General features: G+C 48.7%; 1 pseudogene; it reads left to right on the top strand.

The window, feature by feature from the left end:
- Positions 1-15,137: 15,137 nt before the first annotated feature.
- Positions 15,138-16,101, top strand: LOC112829099 (peptidyl-prolyl cis-trans isomerase FKBP3 pseudogene; annotated as a pseudogene).
- Positions 16,102-16,877: the final 776 nt, after the last annotated feature.

Raw genomic sequence — 16,877 nt, 5'->3', positions numbered from 1 at the left:
CAAATCCACTCTTTATAAAGAGCAAATCCACCCTGGTCTTTCCCGTGTGAAACTTCTTGCCAAAGCAACGTGGCCATGGTTGAAAGCAGTGAATTTGGAGTTTCAGTAATGAATCTGGATCCTGGCTGTGCCTGTCAGTGGCAGTGTGACCTTGACTGAGCTCCTTGACCGCTTTGTGTCTGTGCACTGGCTAAAAGGGGATAATGACCCCTGTCCTGCCCACCTCACAGCCCATTGAAACCGCACCTGTGAGATCTTGCAGGGAACCATGTCCATGTTGATAGTCCCTGTCGACTGAGAAAGTCCTCAAGGAGAACCAAGCCCTTCACACTTACGACCTTCTCTAGCACTGAGTTAATTCAAAGGAATATCACGTCCAACCTTTCATTTTTCAGCAAGGACTATCCATAGTTATTATCTACACAGGCTGAATGGTCCAGGGGTCTGATTCTCATTTGGGGTATTAAGTAAATACTTTTCATAAAGACAACAAACAAGATGAACAAATATGTCAATAGCTGGATCCTATCTACAGATGAAGCCAAGATTCTAACCTGTAGTCAATAGATTTAGTTCTTCATTATTCACGATACACCATCAGGGATGGACCCAGACTTTGTGGAGCTTGTAGCTTATACAGCCTAGGTGTGGGGGAGGTCTTCTTTGAAAGGGATCCGACAGAACACAAATAAAATTAGATAAAGGGCCGTGGAAGAATCCTGGCAAGTGAGCAGCCCCGAGGCTGACCTTCTCCAGCCTCCAGCCCTATCCACCTGAAGCATGGGGAGGGGCAGAAGGGCACCCTCTCTGCCCCAGGACCTGTCTGCACATTGGCCCTTGAATTTCTTCCCACTGGTCCTATATCACAAATGCATTATTGAAGACATAGACTCGGGCTCTGAGAAGGAGAGGAACTTGTCCAACCAAGTCGTCCAGGAAGAAGCAGAATCCACATCCCATATTCTTTCAGCCACACCACACATCTCTTGAACACACACTTCCCACATGATGCGGGTAATTGGCAATGATGAATGGAACATGAATTTAGGGCAAGTTTCAGGTTTACCCGGTCTGCACTTCACCCAACTCCTCCCAGAACTCCTGAATATCACAAACATTCAACCGGGACCCCACACACAAAAAGTCCCAGGTCATAACTGTATTAGAGTAATGGAAAATGAGAAAATGGAAAAACCTCCATCATTCCCAGCAAAGACTTGACAGTGCCCTCACAGAGCTCCACCTCGTTCCCACTGAGGCAGCTTCCGGCAAGCACCTGTTTGTTCAAGCAGCAAGAAACAGAACTCGTGCTGATCTGAATGTCTTACCCCCACTTGCTTGCTTCTCTCATGATGACAGGCAGCTCGGCTGAGTTTCACAGCATCCCCGAAACGTGCCAGAGTGGGCTGGGCGAGACTCTCGGGGCTCGAAGTCTATTATCACATCTTAGTTGCGACCACAGAGGGTTTTTGTTTTTTGGTTTTTTGGTTTTTTTTTAAACAGCAGTTCAAGGGCAGAAGAATTAGTCAGGGCTCAGAGGTTCAGGAACGCTACTGTATGGGATCATAACATCACTATAGGGCCCCACAGCTGGGAACAGTGAAAACTCCCAGGTACTTTACCAGACACCGATAACAACGTCCTGTTTGGGACACAGTCATCTGGTGCTCCAAGTTCTCAACGCATGGTAAGAGTGCTTCGCGCTTTTGAAACTGAAAGATGCGTCCAACAACATCTCGATGACACACCATGACTCCCCGTCCCGCCCCCCGCCCCCCACCCCGGGGCCTCAATCCCTCTCGTTCACACCTGAAGTGAAACCAGGTTGGTCAGTGTCTGTCAATTTCACTTCCTGTCTCCTGGTTTCCTCCCTCCAGCGAGAGGAACTACTGGGATGGATGGATGTCATAGAAGAAGCACATCCCTGGCCCGGCTTGAAAGATCAAGTGGTATCAGGCATCCAGCCCACCACGCATCCCAGGACCATCCATTCAGTCAGCCTCTCTGGAGGCCTCTTCCAGCCGGGCTGAGCATTGCCAGGGGTTGCGTATGGAAAGAAAGACAGTTCTGTCCACTCAAGGGGTTCACAGTCTGGGGAAGACGGGCAGGCAAACAGTCAATGCAGAGAGATGGGGGCTGGGGTGGGGGCCATGGGCGCTGCAGGATCCAGGGGGGTGGGGATGTCTGATCTCAAGGAGTCTACAAAGACGTCTCAGAGGAAGTGACAACCAAGAGAAGCAGGATGACACGTTGACAGCAACAACTTTAGCTAACCCTGGCTTAGCACGACGATACACCTTCCCGTGAGTTCACCGACTCTGGCAGTCTTCCCAGTCAACCTTTGCGATAACTTCCAGGATACTTTCACTTTATGGAGGAGGGAACAGAGGCACCAAGATGTTAAAGAACTGGCCCAAAGTCACCCAGCTGACATGAGGACTGCAAGAGGACAGGTTGACCTGCCACAACAGTGTACGGATCAGGACGTAGGAAGTCACAGAGATGAAAGAACATGGCCTCTAGGGAGAGTTGCTGACATCTTGTGAACATATAGCATAGGGCAAAGTTCACAACCTGTGGGTATCTGGCTCACAGAAATCCTTTGTTGGTGGCCCATGTGGCCTCTTTTATATAAAAAGTATAAACCGACATTTGAAAATTAGATTTCGAGGCACCTGGGTGGCTCAGTCGGTTAGGAGTCCAACTCTTGATCTCAACTCAGACCTTGATCTCAGGGTCATGAGTTCAAGTCCCTCACTGGGCTCCATGCTGGGCAGGGAGCCCACTTTTAAAAAAATGGGAGATTTCATCTAAAAACCCAGATTTCTCAGGTTGCGTTGAAAAATCAGGACCTGGGAATATTCTTCTATGGCAAGAGGGCTGGGATGGTTCTCCTTAGATGGGGTACAGCCGCTCTCCTCATCTCAGTTCACTGCAACCCCCCACTCCCTGGCGTCTCCCCTGCCTGGCATTACCTGCATGCTGGGGGAGGGGCTGAATTGCTTAGAATAAAGGGTTTTTAGTGGGGGGAGGGCAAAGGTGGTGTGACCAGATTTCTGTTGTTCAGAGAGCACTCCGGTGGCTGTGGGGAAGATTGGACAGAGCACATGATGGGAGGTAGGCAGCCGATTCAGAGCCCAGTACCCCATGCAGGATCCAGATTGGGGGAGGCATAAAGAGGGGCCCTGCCCCTCTACTGAACTTCCCTGGGGATTGGATTTGCAGAGAACCTTTTCTCTATTTTCTCCCTGGGGGCTCAGGATGTAAGTCTCATTTAGAAAGCAATATATTCCCAGATGGAAAGCCTGATCCACAGAGTACCTACCAAAATAACTTGGAGTCAAATGGGAAAATAAGGAAGGCTCTCTGGGAAGTTAACTCGAAGGTATGGCAGCATTAAATAAGGTGACTCCATTCAGGGCTAACGCAAACCAATTGTAGAGGCCGGGTCAACAGTGTGCCTAACGAACTAACTTCACTCCCAAGCCCAGAAACCTCTCCTCCCTGCTGTTTTCAACGTGAAGCCGCGTGTAATCGAGGGAGCAACATCAGGACGTCTGGGGGGAAACGGAGGGGAAGACCCAAAGCCATTTCCCACAAGGAGAGGGGATGGGGCCGAGCCCCGCAGAAGGGCCAGTGAGAAAAACAGACTCTGTCTTCATTTTATCTTATTTTCTCTCTCTCTCTTTTTTAAATTTAAATTCAATTAATTAACATATAATGTATTATTAGTTTCAGGGGTAGAGTTCAGTGATTCATCAGTTGCCTGTGACACCCAGTGCTCATCACATCAAGTGCCCTCCTTACCGCCCATCACCCAGTTGCCCCATCCCCCCACCCCCTCCCCTCCAGCAGCCCTCAGTGTGTTTCCTATATTTGCAAATGTCTTATCAGATAAAGGGGCTAGTATCCAAAATAAATCTCCATTTTACATACGCCATTAACGAGCTCAATTCAGGACACAGTCAGCAGCCGGCCCACAGGGTGACAGGCTGACGGTATGGTCAGGTGAGAAGCAGAAAAGGAATTCGAGACCTGGGGGAGGGATGAAGACATTCCGCTTGGCAGTAGGAGGGTCACGGGGGTCACACGGGACGATCTGGGCCGTTCTTAGCTGGGTGGCCCTGTGTACATCACTGAACTTCCCTGTGTCTGTTTCCTCCCCTTCAACATGAAGACAGGGTTACTCTTCAGGGTTGGGAGGAGCACGTCCTAAGTCTCTGGGAGAGCCCTTCGCGAACCGCAAAGCGACCTACAGACATGAGAAGCGTGTTGCTGTTGTGTTGTTGTCATCGTTGGTACTTGTCTGTTTGTGAATCCCCGGCTGGCTCCAACTCAAAAGAAGTGAGGCAGGAGGGTCAAGCCCTCCATCTTTCGTCCTCTGCCTTCTCAAAGTTCCCACCTCTGATGTCCCAAGACCCTAGATTCCCCCATTTCTTGAGTGGTCATATGTGTGTTGTGCATTTGCTACCCGTGTAGACAGAACATCTAACCTCTTCATGCGGGCTCCCCCAGAAGATTAGACTTGCGCAGACCCAGCCTCAGAGCAGGAAGGCGGAAGATCTGGGGTCTGCTGGAGGAGCCCTCCTCGCCCCCGGAGAGCCTGGTCTTAACGTCCCGCCGAATATTTACTCCATCATCCATCTCACTTTGTTTTCTAATGAAAGCACCCTGTCATCTTTTACGCTTCCACTCAGGAAACGGCGACCACGGAACCGAAAAAAATCAAGATCCCATTTCCCTTGATGGATTCATTTCGATACAACTTCACTCAAGAGCTAGCCGCTTCCTGATTTCACATTTCACCATCAAAGACAAGGGCCAGGGCAGGGCTGGGGGCGGGGGGGGGAGTGGCCTTATTGGCAGCATGCCTGGTTGAGCAGCTTTCCACCTGCAGAGGGATTCTGGGATGGCAGCTCTGGACCCCAGCAGCCGACAGAGAAGGAACATTCTGAAACATCCCCCACATGTCCCTCCCTGCGGGATCCCACAGCCAAGTGCGGCAACAGCAGACAGACCGAGACAAAGCCCAACTACCCGCACAGACGAGGGAAGCAAGGCCCAGAGAGGGCAGTCATGTGTCCACAGTCACACAACAAGGCTCTAGCAGCCAGTCTCTTCACCCTGGCTTGGGCATGTAACCCCTGCAGCATGCACGGCTTCAGGCTACTTGATGTAGGGATGTCCCCACCCCTGTCCCCAAGGTGGGGGCCAAGGGGTCACATCTAGGGCTCACACAACCCCAGAACCAGGATTGTAACAAGGTGGTGGTCTGCTATGGCCTTGATGAACAATAGGACATGCCCTCCGCAGAGGAGGGGGCAGGGACAAGGACTCTGGATACTGGGTCCTCTAGGTCCTCGGTAGATAACCCAGCGTGGCTGTGAGGCTGTCCACCGCTGAGGTGACCACGCACCTCGAGTCCAGACCTGGCTAATGTCCACTGAAGAAGGACGATTCATTTGTGTATTGGACAAGCTTTGTGCCAGGCTCGTGCCAGGCTCTGTGGATACAACGCTGAAAGCGACACAGCGTCTAGGTCTTCACGTTGCTTAGAGCAAAATCATGAACACTAAATAAAATTGGTGTTCACCCAACGGAAGACAACACAGCAACACGCAAGCACAAACCGGCGCCGCACTCAAAACCACGGATGAATTTCACAGGCAGAATGATGAGTGAAGGAAACCAGACAGGAGGATACAGACTCGGGTTCCATTTAGATGACGCTCCAGCGGAGGCACAACTCATTGCTGGTGATGGAAGTCAGGACAGGGCTTAGCTCTTGGCGGGATGTGGCTACTGTGGGCAAGAGGCACTGAACAGCCTTCCAGGACGGATGGAAACCCTCTGTCCTGAGCGGGGCAGTGGCACCACGTGTATGTGTGTGAATGCTCGTGTGAGTTGTGTGCGTGTGTTATGCCCCACTCTAAGCTTTCTTTAAAATCGTTAACAGTGTCTGTTTTACCCATCTGTTTCAGAGCTAACCCTATATATGCTATACGCTTGATCAAAAGATGAAAAGGCTCAGCCGGAGACAGTTTTGCTGAGTCTGGATCCTTCCTGTGAAATGTGAGACCAGGGACTCTGCAACCACATTTGTGTGTCCCCGTGACCGCCACACACAGCTCTCCTGCTCCTCCGGGGGAGCGAGTCTGGCCATCTGGCCGCGGAAGTGCAATGAACACAAGGCCTCTTCCCTTGGCTGATGCTTGGAACCTGCTTTCTGAGCCCCAGTGAGGTGATCAGAGCCGTGTGCGGCCCAGATGGCACCCGCTGGGAGCAGGGCCACACCAGTCTCGGATCAATGACAGACATGGTGTAGCGGCCCTGGGCTCCAGAGTGACCTAGTTTTGGAGCAAGCTGGGTCTGGCATGGATGTCCTCCAAAGCCCTTTCCTCTGTTCAGTGAGGGCAGAGGGAGCCCAAAATAGCAACCCCCCCCCCCAACAACCCACACAGAGACAGCAGGTGCCTGCAAAAGGAGAAGTGGTGGGTGGGGAGTGGCTGATGGGCAATGCAAGGCAGGCTCCAGGTAGAGCTTTGGGCTCTCTTCTCTGAGGCTCAAAGGAGAGGCAGAGAAGGTCCGGGCCATGACTTCATATGACCACTGCCCACCCCCCTCCCACATCCACAGCGATGACACCGGTCTGGCCCCCGCATGAACCTTTCTTAGGCCCCAGACTCAGAACCCCCACTTCCCACCACCCACTCAGCAACCCCACCTGGATGTTCGATGGCATCTCAAGCGTCATATGACCGAAAGCAAACCCCAGAGAGTCCCTGTCTCCTCCATCGTTCCAGGAACCCTGGCCCAAAACCAAGGTGTCATTCCTGGCTCCTCTCTCTCGCCTCTCCCGCACGAGCCGCCCAGACATCCTGCCACTTCCACGCTCAACGAGTAGCCAAACCCTGACCACTTCCATCACCCCCATGGTGACCAGGCTGGTCCGAGCCGCCATCATGTCTCACCTCCTAGCCGGGTCCCCGCTTCCTGCCCCTCCCCCCTTCAGCGCGCGCTCCGCACAGCATACCAAGTGACCCTATAACAAGGCCCCATTACGTCTCCACTCTCACAACATCCTACTTCTCCAACCTGCTCGCACTGTTTCCACCACATGGCCTTCCTGCCATCAAACCCCAGATAGCCCCTGTCTCAGGGCCTTTGCACGGCCTGATCCCTCTGCCTGGAAAGCTCCTCCCCCGCCCCGATATCCACAGGGCTCCCTCTCTCATCCTAGGTGTGGCCATCCCTGGCCACCCTTCTTAAAACTGCCACCTCCCAAGTCCCCTCTGCAGCATTAATCACCATCTGACACGCAACGTTTTTATTTATTTGGTGTGTTGTCTGTCTCCCCAAATGAGAATGTTGGAAGCATGAGGGCAGGGGTGCCTTTGTTCCATTTTGTTCACGGCCGTCTCCCCAACCCCAACAGCAGTGTCTAGCCCGCAGGAAACATCCAAAACTCATTGGATAAATGAATGAGTCCAGGCTCAGCAACCTCCCTCTGGGGCCGCAGCCTTGGCCACGAAGGCTTCCCTTCCTCCTGGCCCCTCACTACCCACACTCGGGGTAGGGCGTGGGGTGCAGTGTGTCTCCAGCAGGTTCCCGTGTCCCCTCAGTTCTCATGGCTCTCCCACCGCCCTCATTCAGCCTCCAGTGTGCCCCTTGCCTCCTTGTCCCCCTCACATCTGTCCTGCCTTTTGCAAGATACAAAGAGCTTCGTCCTACGGTGTCAGCTGAACCCACACATAAACCCCGAGCAAGATTCCAGCATCCCTGTCACACAGGCCAGGAGGCCCAGGTGAAGAAGTCTCAACAACACACATCGGAGAGGGTAGGAGGACCCCTCATCCCGACACCCGGCTTGGCCCTCACTTGGTTGCCCTGTCTCTGCCCCCTGCTTCCTCCAGAGCCACCAAAGCAATCAGCCGGGGAGGCCAGAGGCCGTGCTGGGCAGAGGATAGGCAAACCAGCTCTGGCTGCAGGGGAAGAACAAGCCAGCCAGAAACCGGGAGACCGGCCCCTGCGAGGAGGATGCAGAAGGTAGCAGGGGGCTCAAGCAGCCTGGGGGACACCAGGGAACTGGTTTTCCCCCAGCCGAAAGCAAATGCTGATGCAGACGCAGGAAGCCATACCCCAGCCTTTTCAACGTGCCTCCCTGTGGCCCCGTAATCCCACAGCTAGAGATTTCATGCGAGGCTGTCGCCCGGTGGCCGTGCGGGGCTGTCTGTCCGAGCAGTGCTGGAAAGACAGAGCAATGACCGTCCAAGTGTCCGCAGCAGGGCAAGGGAGCCAGAAATCATGGCTTCCTGGAAACCATCTCCCAACTCGGGGAGATGGCCATGACATGGAGCATGAAGCCATGTGCTGGCTCAGCCCAGCCTTGTTTTCTTAAAAGGCGGGGACATCTGCAGAGAAACGTATCTAGAAAGACCACAGTGGTGGTCCCTAGGTAGTGAGCCCAGGGGGATCCTCCTCTTTTAAAAATTCTTTTCCATATTCTATGAATAATTTACAATTAGCTTATATCAATATTCTTAGTAAGACAGAAAATGTGCATCCATTTTAGGGAAAAAACACTCGCCCCTGCCGCCAGACCTCAGCACCCACCCCTGCAGAGCAATCGAGGAAGAGCCCCCGGCGCGCGGGCCCGGCCTCTCCTGCCCGTGGTGTCAAGCCCCCGTGTGGAACTGAAGAAGGGGAAGCAGAGAGAGAAGAACCACTTCCTGCAGAGCTGGTGGTGGCAGCTCTGGGGAGGAGAGTTGCCCACCTTAGTGAGAACCAGAGTCTCACTGAGCAAACGGCAGCCACCCTGATTCACGGGGGCCAAGGTCAACCACAGGCCGACCGGGTCACAGGCGAGGTGGGCCCGGCAGCACTCGGGGCCCCGTGGGGACGCTGAGCCTGGCCCTGTCATAAGGAATATGGTCTGAAGCAAGAAGGAGCACAAGGCCCCAAGCAATGGAATCCCCCACGGGTCTCCCGAGCCACTCCTATGTCAGAGCCTCGGGGGGAGGGGGGTCCTGTCCAACTCCAAGGAACACTTGGGCTTGTCCCCAGCATCCTGGGGGGAACTGACCCCACCCCCTACTGCCACCACCAAGGGAGAGGTATTCATTCCGGTCGGATCAGAATTGGTGAATTTGACTGTGTTCTATCCATCTCTGTAGGCGAGGTGCCCAACCCAGGCTGGGTGCTTGGTGCATACTTACTCAGTGAAGGTATGAAGGAAGAGAATGAGCCATTCACAAAGACAAGCCACAACACTGCTTTGAAAATAAACATCCCAGCTCATGAGCTTCTCGGGGTTAGAAGTGCCTCTATGTCCTGAAGGAAAAAAGCCCTTTTGAAAGACACAGACAAGTAAGAACCTAGACCTGGGGTCATGGGGCCCCATTACAGAAACGGGGCCAGAGGACTTCACCTACCCCACCGTGGAGGGTGAGGGGGAGTCAGCTTCTGGGAAGAAGTGGGGCCTCACCTGGGGCAGTCCCAAAGGAGGGAGGTGACAGTGACGGAGCTGGGCCTCAGCTTCCTGCCTTCAGTGGGTGAGGACCAGTCCACAGCTGATTCAGGATAATTAGGCCCAAGCCTCATTCTCCGTGGGCATCCCCCCACCCGATGAAGACTCTGGGCTCTTCTGCCCAGACTTGGGGGTGGGGGCTTTCAAGCTTTCTGTGGACCCTTGCCTGGGGCAGAAGGGGACCGGGATTGAGCACGGGTGGTCTTTCCCTGCACTGGGAATCAGAGCGGCAGATTCCAGAGACCTTGGTGCTGGCGGAGAGATGGGTCACTCGGCACATCAAGATGGCTTCTCGGTGAGTGTGGGCCTGAGGCTGTCAACAACCTTCCCCACCCCGCACTGTCACCAACACACTGGTACCTACGTTGTTCACTGCCCACCAGCACACGTGGCCTGGCCGCGGTCACACTCAGACCAGCAGGATGGACACACAGAGCTGCAGACCCAACCTGTGGTGGAGAAGCTAAAGGACACAGAAAGCCAGCTCTGGCGGCCCAGGTGCCGGTGGGGGATTCAGAACCACCTACTCCAACTGCTCTTCCGCCCCGAGAGAGACTTGCCCAAGTCAGAATCCCACCCGGGATCAGAAGTCAGCACCCCGGAGACCATGGCGAGTTTTCTAGATAAAAGTTGGGGCTTCCCAAGAGGCCTGAGTCAGGAGCATGGGGGATCTGCTGGCCGTTGGGGGGCAACCTCCGCTCGACACCCCTCCCTGCTCACATAGTTGCTGGCTCACAGCTTCTCTGACTACCCGGCCGGGAGTGCGGGTGCAGGGCTGCAACCACCTTGCACTGAGGAGGGCTGTGCCCTCGAGCCCCAGGGCACCAAGGGCAAGAGGATCAACCATAAGGCCCCCACAGGGCCTTCCCGAATTCTCCTGGCTCCAACTCGCTGTGTGACTTTGGGCAGGTCCCTTCCCCTCTCTGGGACTCATTTTCCTGTTCAACACGATCAAGATTTGGGGCTCCGAGTTTTGAGAAGCTCTGACCCTGAGAAGCTCTGAGTGGCCAAGCCTGGACACATTCTGACTAAGTCAGAGAAAAACAACCACTCACAAACTAGCTGGTTACCAAAAGCAGAAAGGTGCCCCAAAAAGGTGGGCAGTTATCTGGAAATTTAGATGCAGGCCCCATTGTTAATTTTTTTCACCTGAAATTTCACTAAAGATAGTGAACGTTTGTGCCAAGGGCAAAATATTGCCAAGGGCGGTGGCCCTGGCCTTGGCCGGTGGGCAATGACAGCTGCCTCCATCCATGTATTTATTTTTTATTCTTTTATTGACTTTTGCCCATGAATCTAGAACACATTAATTGGGCCTTCTGGCCATAATTTCTTGCAAATGCTGAATCTCCCCTTATATGAAAAGCCCCTGGAGGATCAGGGCATCTATCTCTGTGCCCTAGTACCCAGCATGGTGCTTTCGGCTCTAGAATGCTAGTATTACTGTTGTTTTCAATTATAGAACCTGAGGGGCGCCTGGGTGGCTCAGTCGTTAAGCGTCTGCCTTCGGCTCAGGTCATGATCCCAGGGTCCTGGGATCGAGCCCCGCATCGGGCTCCCTGCTCAGCAGAGAGCCTGCTTCTCCTCTCCCTCTGCTGCTCCTCCTTCTTGTGCTCTCTTAATTCAATTATAGAACCTGAAGGACACCTCACATCTACTCCAATCTTCTCTCTACCAATAGGGAAACTGAGGCCCAGCACATAAGTTTTACTTACTCTAACAATAGAACCTCAACTGGGCAAGTTCCATATTGTTATCATGCTAATTCTACTTCAAATCAATCCATACATTCATTGAGATTTAAACCTAGTGGGATTTCAGGGCTGGGAGATTTGACAAATGTATTTGAAAATGAGCGAGAATAAAGAAATGTTTGAGAAGAAGAATAATGTCCTTCCACCTACCAAGAGAATATTTAAGTCTACAGATTTATTGGAACTAAAACTGTGTGTAGCATTTTGGGGAATAGATTAATTAATGGGAAATAAGAAAGAATCCAAAAAAATAAAAAGACCCAAATTTATAAGGAAATTCAATAGCGTGGTAGTGTTTCTAATCGCGGGCGGGGGGAACGTGCAGTTTTCAAACAGTAGTGTTGAAGCAAATGCTTTCCTTTGGGGCGAAAAAAAATTAAAATGTAAAAACTTTAAAGATAATTTTAAATAATTAAAACGGGCCACATCTCACACCATACTCAAAAACCGTGCAGGGGTGTTAAAGATGTCTGTGTAATAACACAAAACAACAAAAATACTGGAAGGAAACATAGAGGAAAATTTTTATAATTTCAATGTGGAAAAGCTCTTTCTAAGCATGATATAAAAACCAGATGCCATTAAGAGAAAAAGAACTCTGGGGGCACCTGGGTGGCTCAGTCGTTAAGCGTCTGCCTTCGGCTCAGGTCATGATCCCAGGGTCCCGGGATGGAGCCCCGCATCGGGCTCCCTGCTCAGCGGGAAGCCTGGTTCTCCCTCTCCCACTCCCCCTGCTTGTGTTCCCCCTCTCGCTGTCAAATAAATAAATAAAAATCTTTAAAAAAGAAAAAAGAATTCTGACCACATACAAATTTAAAACTTACGAATAATGAGAGATACCATAAAAATAAATTGTCACAAACAAAAGAGAAGGCCGGGACAAAATATTTGTAACATGTGTAATAGACAAAGAATTCATATCCATTCTTTTAAAGAGCTTCTATGAATCAACAAGGAAGAGACAGACAACCCCAAAGAAAACCAGGCAAAGAATATGAATAGGTAAATAACCAATGAAGAAATATAAATGAAGAAATATAAATGTCCACAAAACATATGAAAAAGGGTTCACCTTCCCTGATAATTAAAGAAATTAAAATTTAAAACACAATAAGATATTTTACACTTATCATAGTGATAAAAGTTAAAACTACCAACAGCACCCAGAATTGAGGACCTCGGGGGCAAGGAGAGTTCCTACCCGGACAGTAATCATGTCCACCTGTTCAGCTGTCTTAAAAGAACCATTTGGCATTGTCTTCCAAAATTGTAAATGCTCCTGGGCACAGAGCAGCACCACCTCTGGAAATACATCCTAAAAGATAACTAGGGCGCCTGGGTGGCTCAGTTGGTTAAGCGACTACCTTCAGCTCAGGTCATGATCCTGGAGTCCCGGGATCGAGTCCCGCATCGGGCTCCCTGCCCCTCAGGGAGTCTGCTTCTCCCTCTGACCCTCCCCCCTCTCATGTGCTTTCTCTCTCTCATTCTCTCTCTCTCAAATAAATAAAATCTTTTAAAAAATAAGTAAATAAAAGATAACTAAACACACCTGCTTAAAGCACATTTGCTGAGCTCTCCTTGTAACAGGGGACCAGATGCATGTTGACAAAGAGAAGGTAAGAGAAATCGTGGCACATTCATATCGTGGATGACGGGCAGGTGTTACAGAGAATGACAGAATCCCCATGTCCTGCCCTGAAAAGTCACAACTCACTGGGGGGAAGAAAGGGAAGCAATTTTATAGTGAGAAGTAGATTATGATCCCATTTTGTAGACTAAACAAATGAATAAAGATTCAAACCAAACTTTTAGCCCTGGTTACACGTGGGCAGCGGGCTTGGTGGAGAATGATAAAGACGAGAGGATGTTGCTTTTTAAAAATTTATGTTGGGGATCTTTGAATGTTTCAATGATACGTGTGACTTTGCACATATGTATAGTGTGTGTGTGTGTGTGTGTGAGAGAGAGAGAGAGAGAGAGAGAGAGAGAGAAATTAACAACAAGACAGTGTTTCACAGGCCCCCACACAATATCGCTATCAGTTTTATTTTAGAGATGAGAAAACAGCCCCGGGTTATATCACTTGCCGGAGACACTCACATGTTGTGAATGCTAAGAAGGAGCTCAGTCTCAGCTTGCCTGAACCGAAAGCCAGGGAGGACCCTTCCCCACCACAGCCCCCTGGTCCTGGACCAGAGTGTGGCCGTATCAATTTTGTCTCAGCAGACCGTGGCTGTGGGAATAAGTGGTGGCACATTGTTTCTCCAAGCGCTGTGTTTAACATTTGTGATCATTCAATTACTGGAGTCAGCACTTGGTATAGAAATGCTAAGAAGCAGGAAAAAACATATCAACCACCGCTGTTTACTATTAATATTTTGGAATATTTCTTCCAATATTTTCACCACCTTTTTAAAACAGAGTTGATAGTACATTGTAGGTATGATTTTGTATCTTTCCTTGAATATAACATTGTATCAGAGGCATTTTCTTATGTCATTAACACCTTCATAAGTATCACAATTTAAAAACATATCGATGTTTCAAGTAGTGGTATTTTATTCACTATTTAATTTCACCCTGCTTACCCACCCCCCACCCAACCTAACCCACAGGCACCAAAGCCTCCCATCTGAGATAAAATGTATTGATTATATATTCTACGCCAGGCACAGAGATGACTAAGACATGCCATACCACATAACACACAGCAAAATTATGCTGGGTGGATTAAAGAGCTAGAGGAAAAAAAAAAAATCACAGAAAGACTAGAATAAAGTTGATGAGAGAATTTATCAAAACTTTGTGAGGGGGAGGACTTTTAAGCCTAAAGTGATGGGAGAAACCACAAAAGAAAAGATCTCGAGATTTGGCTATACCTAATTTTGATACTCTGTAAACAACATGAACAAAAAGTAAAGGTCAAGTAGCAACCTGGGGAAATTATCTGCAACAAATACAATAAAAGAAAAATAGCCGTAATGTAAGATTAACAGCTGTAATATATAAAGAGCTCATGCAAATCAATATAAAACATCCACTGAGACTCCGGTGTATAATTGGAGAAAGGCTTAAACCTGTGCTATCCAATATGGGAGCCAAGAGCCATAAGTGGCCATTTAAATTAATTTAGATTTAAATTAAATCCTTACACTAAATTAAATCTGTATTTAGATTAAGTTAAATTGAAAATTCAGTTTCTCAGCCAAGCTAGCCACATCTCAAGTGCTCAATAGCCACATTTGGCTAGTGGCTAACCTATTGGACACTGTAGATACAGACCATTTCTAGACTCATTAAAAGTTTGATTGCAAAGTGCTTAGATAATTCACAAAAGAAGATACACAAGTGGCTAACACGCACATTTAAAAATTCAACTTCATTAGGAATAAAAGGAATGCAAATTAAACAAGGTAATATTTTATATTCATCTATTCGGGAGTAAAGTGGATATTGCTCATTGAAGAACAGAGTTACCAACCATCTGTAAAATAATTTGGCATAGAAATTAAGAGCAATAAAAACCCTCGGCCCAGTAATTCAATTCCTGGGAATATATCCTTAAAAAACAGAAATACAAAAACGGTTTTACGCAGAAAGTTAGTTACCTCTTGGCTCTATATAAATTCAGAAAGAGAACCCAACCTAAAAGTCCAGCCTCTGGGAAGTGATTACACCCACTAAAGACCTCCTACTCGATGAACCGATCAATCATCAATAAAAATCAGCTTTTTCTGAGAGGGTCTGATGACTTGGGAAATACTTAAGATGTAAGATTTAAAAAAAAAAAAATCATTCAAAACTAGCCAGCTAGGATAATATCCACTTTAAAAATATGCGGATGAGAGCCGGGGAAGATGGCGGCAGCCGTACCACAGCGGGCCTGGACCGTGGAGCCACTGCGCAGCGAGCAGCTACCCAAGAAGGACATTATCAAGTTTCTACAGGACCACGGTTCAGATTCGTTTCTTGCAGAACATAAGTTACTAGGAAACATTAAAAATGTGGCCAAGACAGCTAACAAGGACCATTTGGTTACAGCCCACAACCATCTTTTTGAAAGTAAACGTTTCAAGGGTACTGAAAGTATAAGTAAAGTGTCTGAGCAGGTGAAAAATGTGAAGCTTAATGACGATAAACCCAAAGAAACCAAGTCTGAAGAGACTCTGGATGAGGGTCCACCAAAATATATAAAATCTGTTCTTAAAAAAGGAGATAAAACCAACTTTCCCAAAAAGGGAGATGTTGTTCACTGCTGGTATACAGGAACACTACAGGATGGGACTGTTTTTGATACTAATATTCAAACGAGTTCAAAGAAGAAGAAAAATGCCAAGCCTTTAAGTTTTAAGGTTGGAATAGGCAAAGTTATCAGAGGATGGGATGAAGCACTCTTAACTATGAGTAAAGGAGAAAAGGCTCGACTAGAGATTGAACCAGAATGGGCTTATGGAAAGAAAGGACAGCCTGATGCCAAAATTCCACCAAATGCAAAACTCATTTTTGAAGTGGAGTTAGTGGATATTGACTGAAATAGCAACGCTTCGGATATAAAGACATCAGCAACAATAAAACATGGCCTTGAAGAAACTTATGTAACTAATTAGAGCTGGTTACTATTGTAAGGGAAGAGTCAACTGGAGAATTCAAGAACTCCGATATTGTTTACCCAATCCCCAACTTTTAATATATGTAATCCATTATAATTCCCTAAAGTTCGAAATATTTTACTACAGCTGTGTAAAATATTGGTTAAGGAGAAATGACTTTCCTTTTACCTCATGTTGTAAACTAAAAGGCTCAATAAAAACATATTCAGTGTCAAAAAAAAATACGGGGATGATATATGCACAAAATGCTGACAGAGGTCAGAAATAAACATTACAGTGTGATGGGGTTCTGCATATTTTTTACGCTGTTCAGAAATTTCTGAATCGGTAACAATGATCATTTGCTTCTTTTCTGTGGAACTAGAAACATTATTAAAAATTCAGAGGAGGAGACATAATGGAGTGATTAAGAACATGGACCTTGGGGCAGGAGGGCTAGCTCTCCAGCCTCAGACAAGGTCACCTCAGTTTCCTCCTCTGAAATTAACAACAGCCCCTGCCTCCAAAGGTCATGAGGAAATTAAGCAAGCGGTTGCCTGCAAAGGGCTGGGCAAAGCCAGCACACAATAAAGCGTACAAGCCACTATTTTTATTAACATGGGAAATGGTTATTCACACTATTGCAGGACAGACCAGGACCCAGAATCCTCTGTGTAACACTCTCACAACTGCGGAAACATACGCTTTAGACATAGGCTCTAAAAAATGTCTGAGAAGATGACAAGGAGCTATTCCAAACGCACAGTGGCCACGTCGGGGCCACGGGATTATGAGTTTCCTTTCTTTGCTAAAGAAGCAAGAACATCTCCTTTTTCTGTGCTTCCCAAATTTTCCTCAGTGAGCGTGCAAACGTTACAATAATAAAAATGCTTTCAAAATGAAGAGCCAACGCTGAAATACGTTAAGGTTAACCGGCTGGGCTCAGGAGGTCGGATTTAAGCCGGCGTCTCTGGGTGATGGGATTCAGGGAGGTGGTTTAAATTTGTT

The sequence above is a fragment of the Callorhinus ursinus genome, unplaced genomic scaffold, assembly GCF_003265705.2.
Source record: "Callorhinus ursinus isolate GAN/ISIS: 27379988/994484 unplaced genomic scaffold, GSC_fseal_2.0 scaffold51, whole genome shotgun sequence".
NCBI lineage: Eukaryota > Metazoa > Chordata > Mammalia > Carnivora > Otariidae > Callorhinus > Callorhinus ursinus.
The sequence above is the reverse complement of the archived record's forward strand: the minus strand, read 5'-3'. Positions and strand labels throughout refer to the sequence as shown.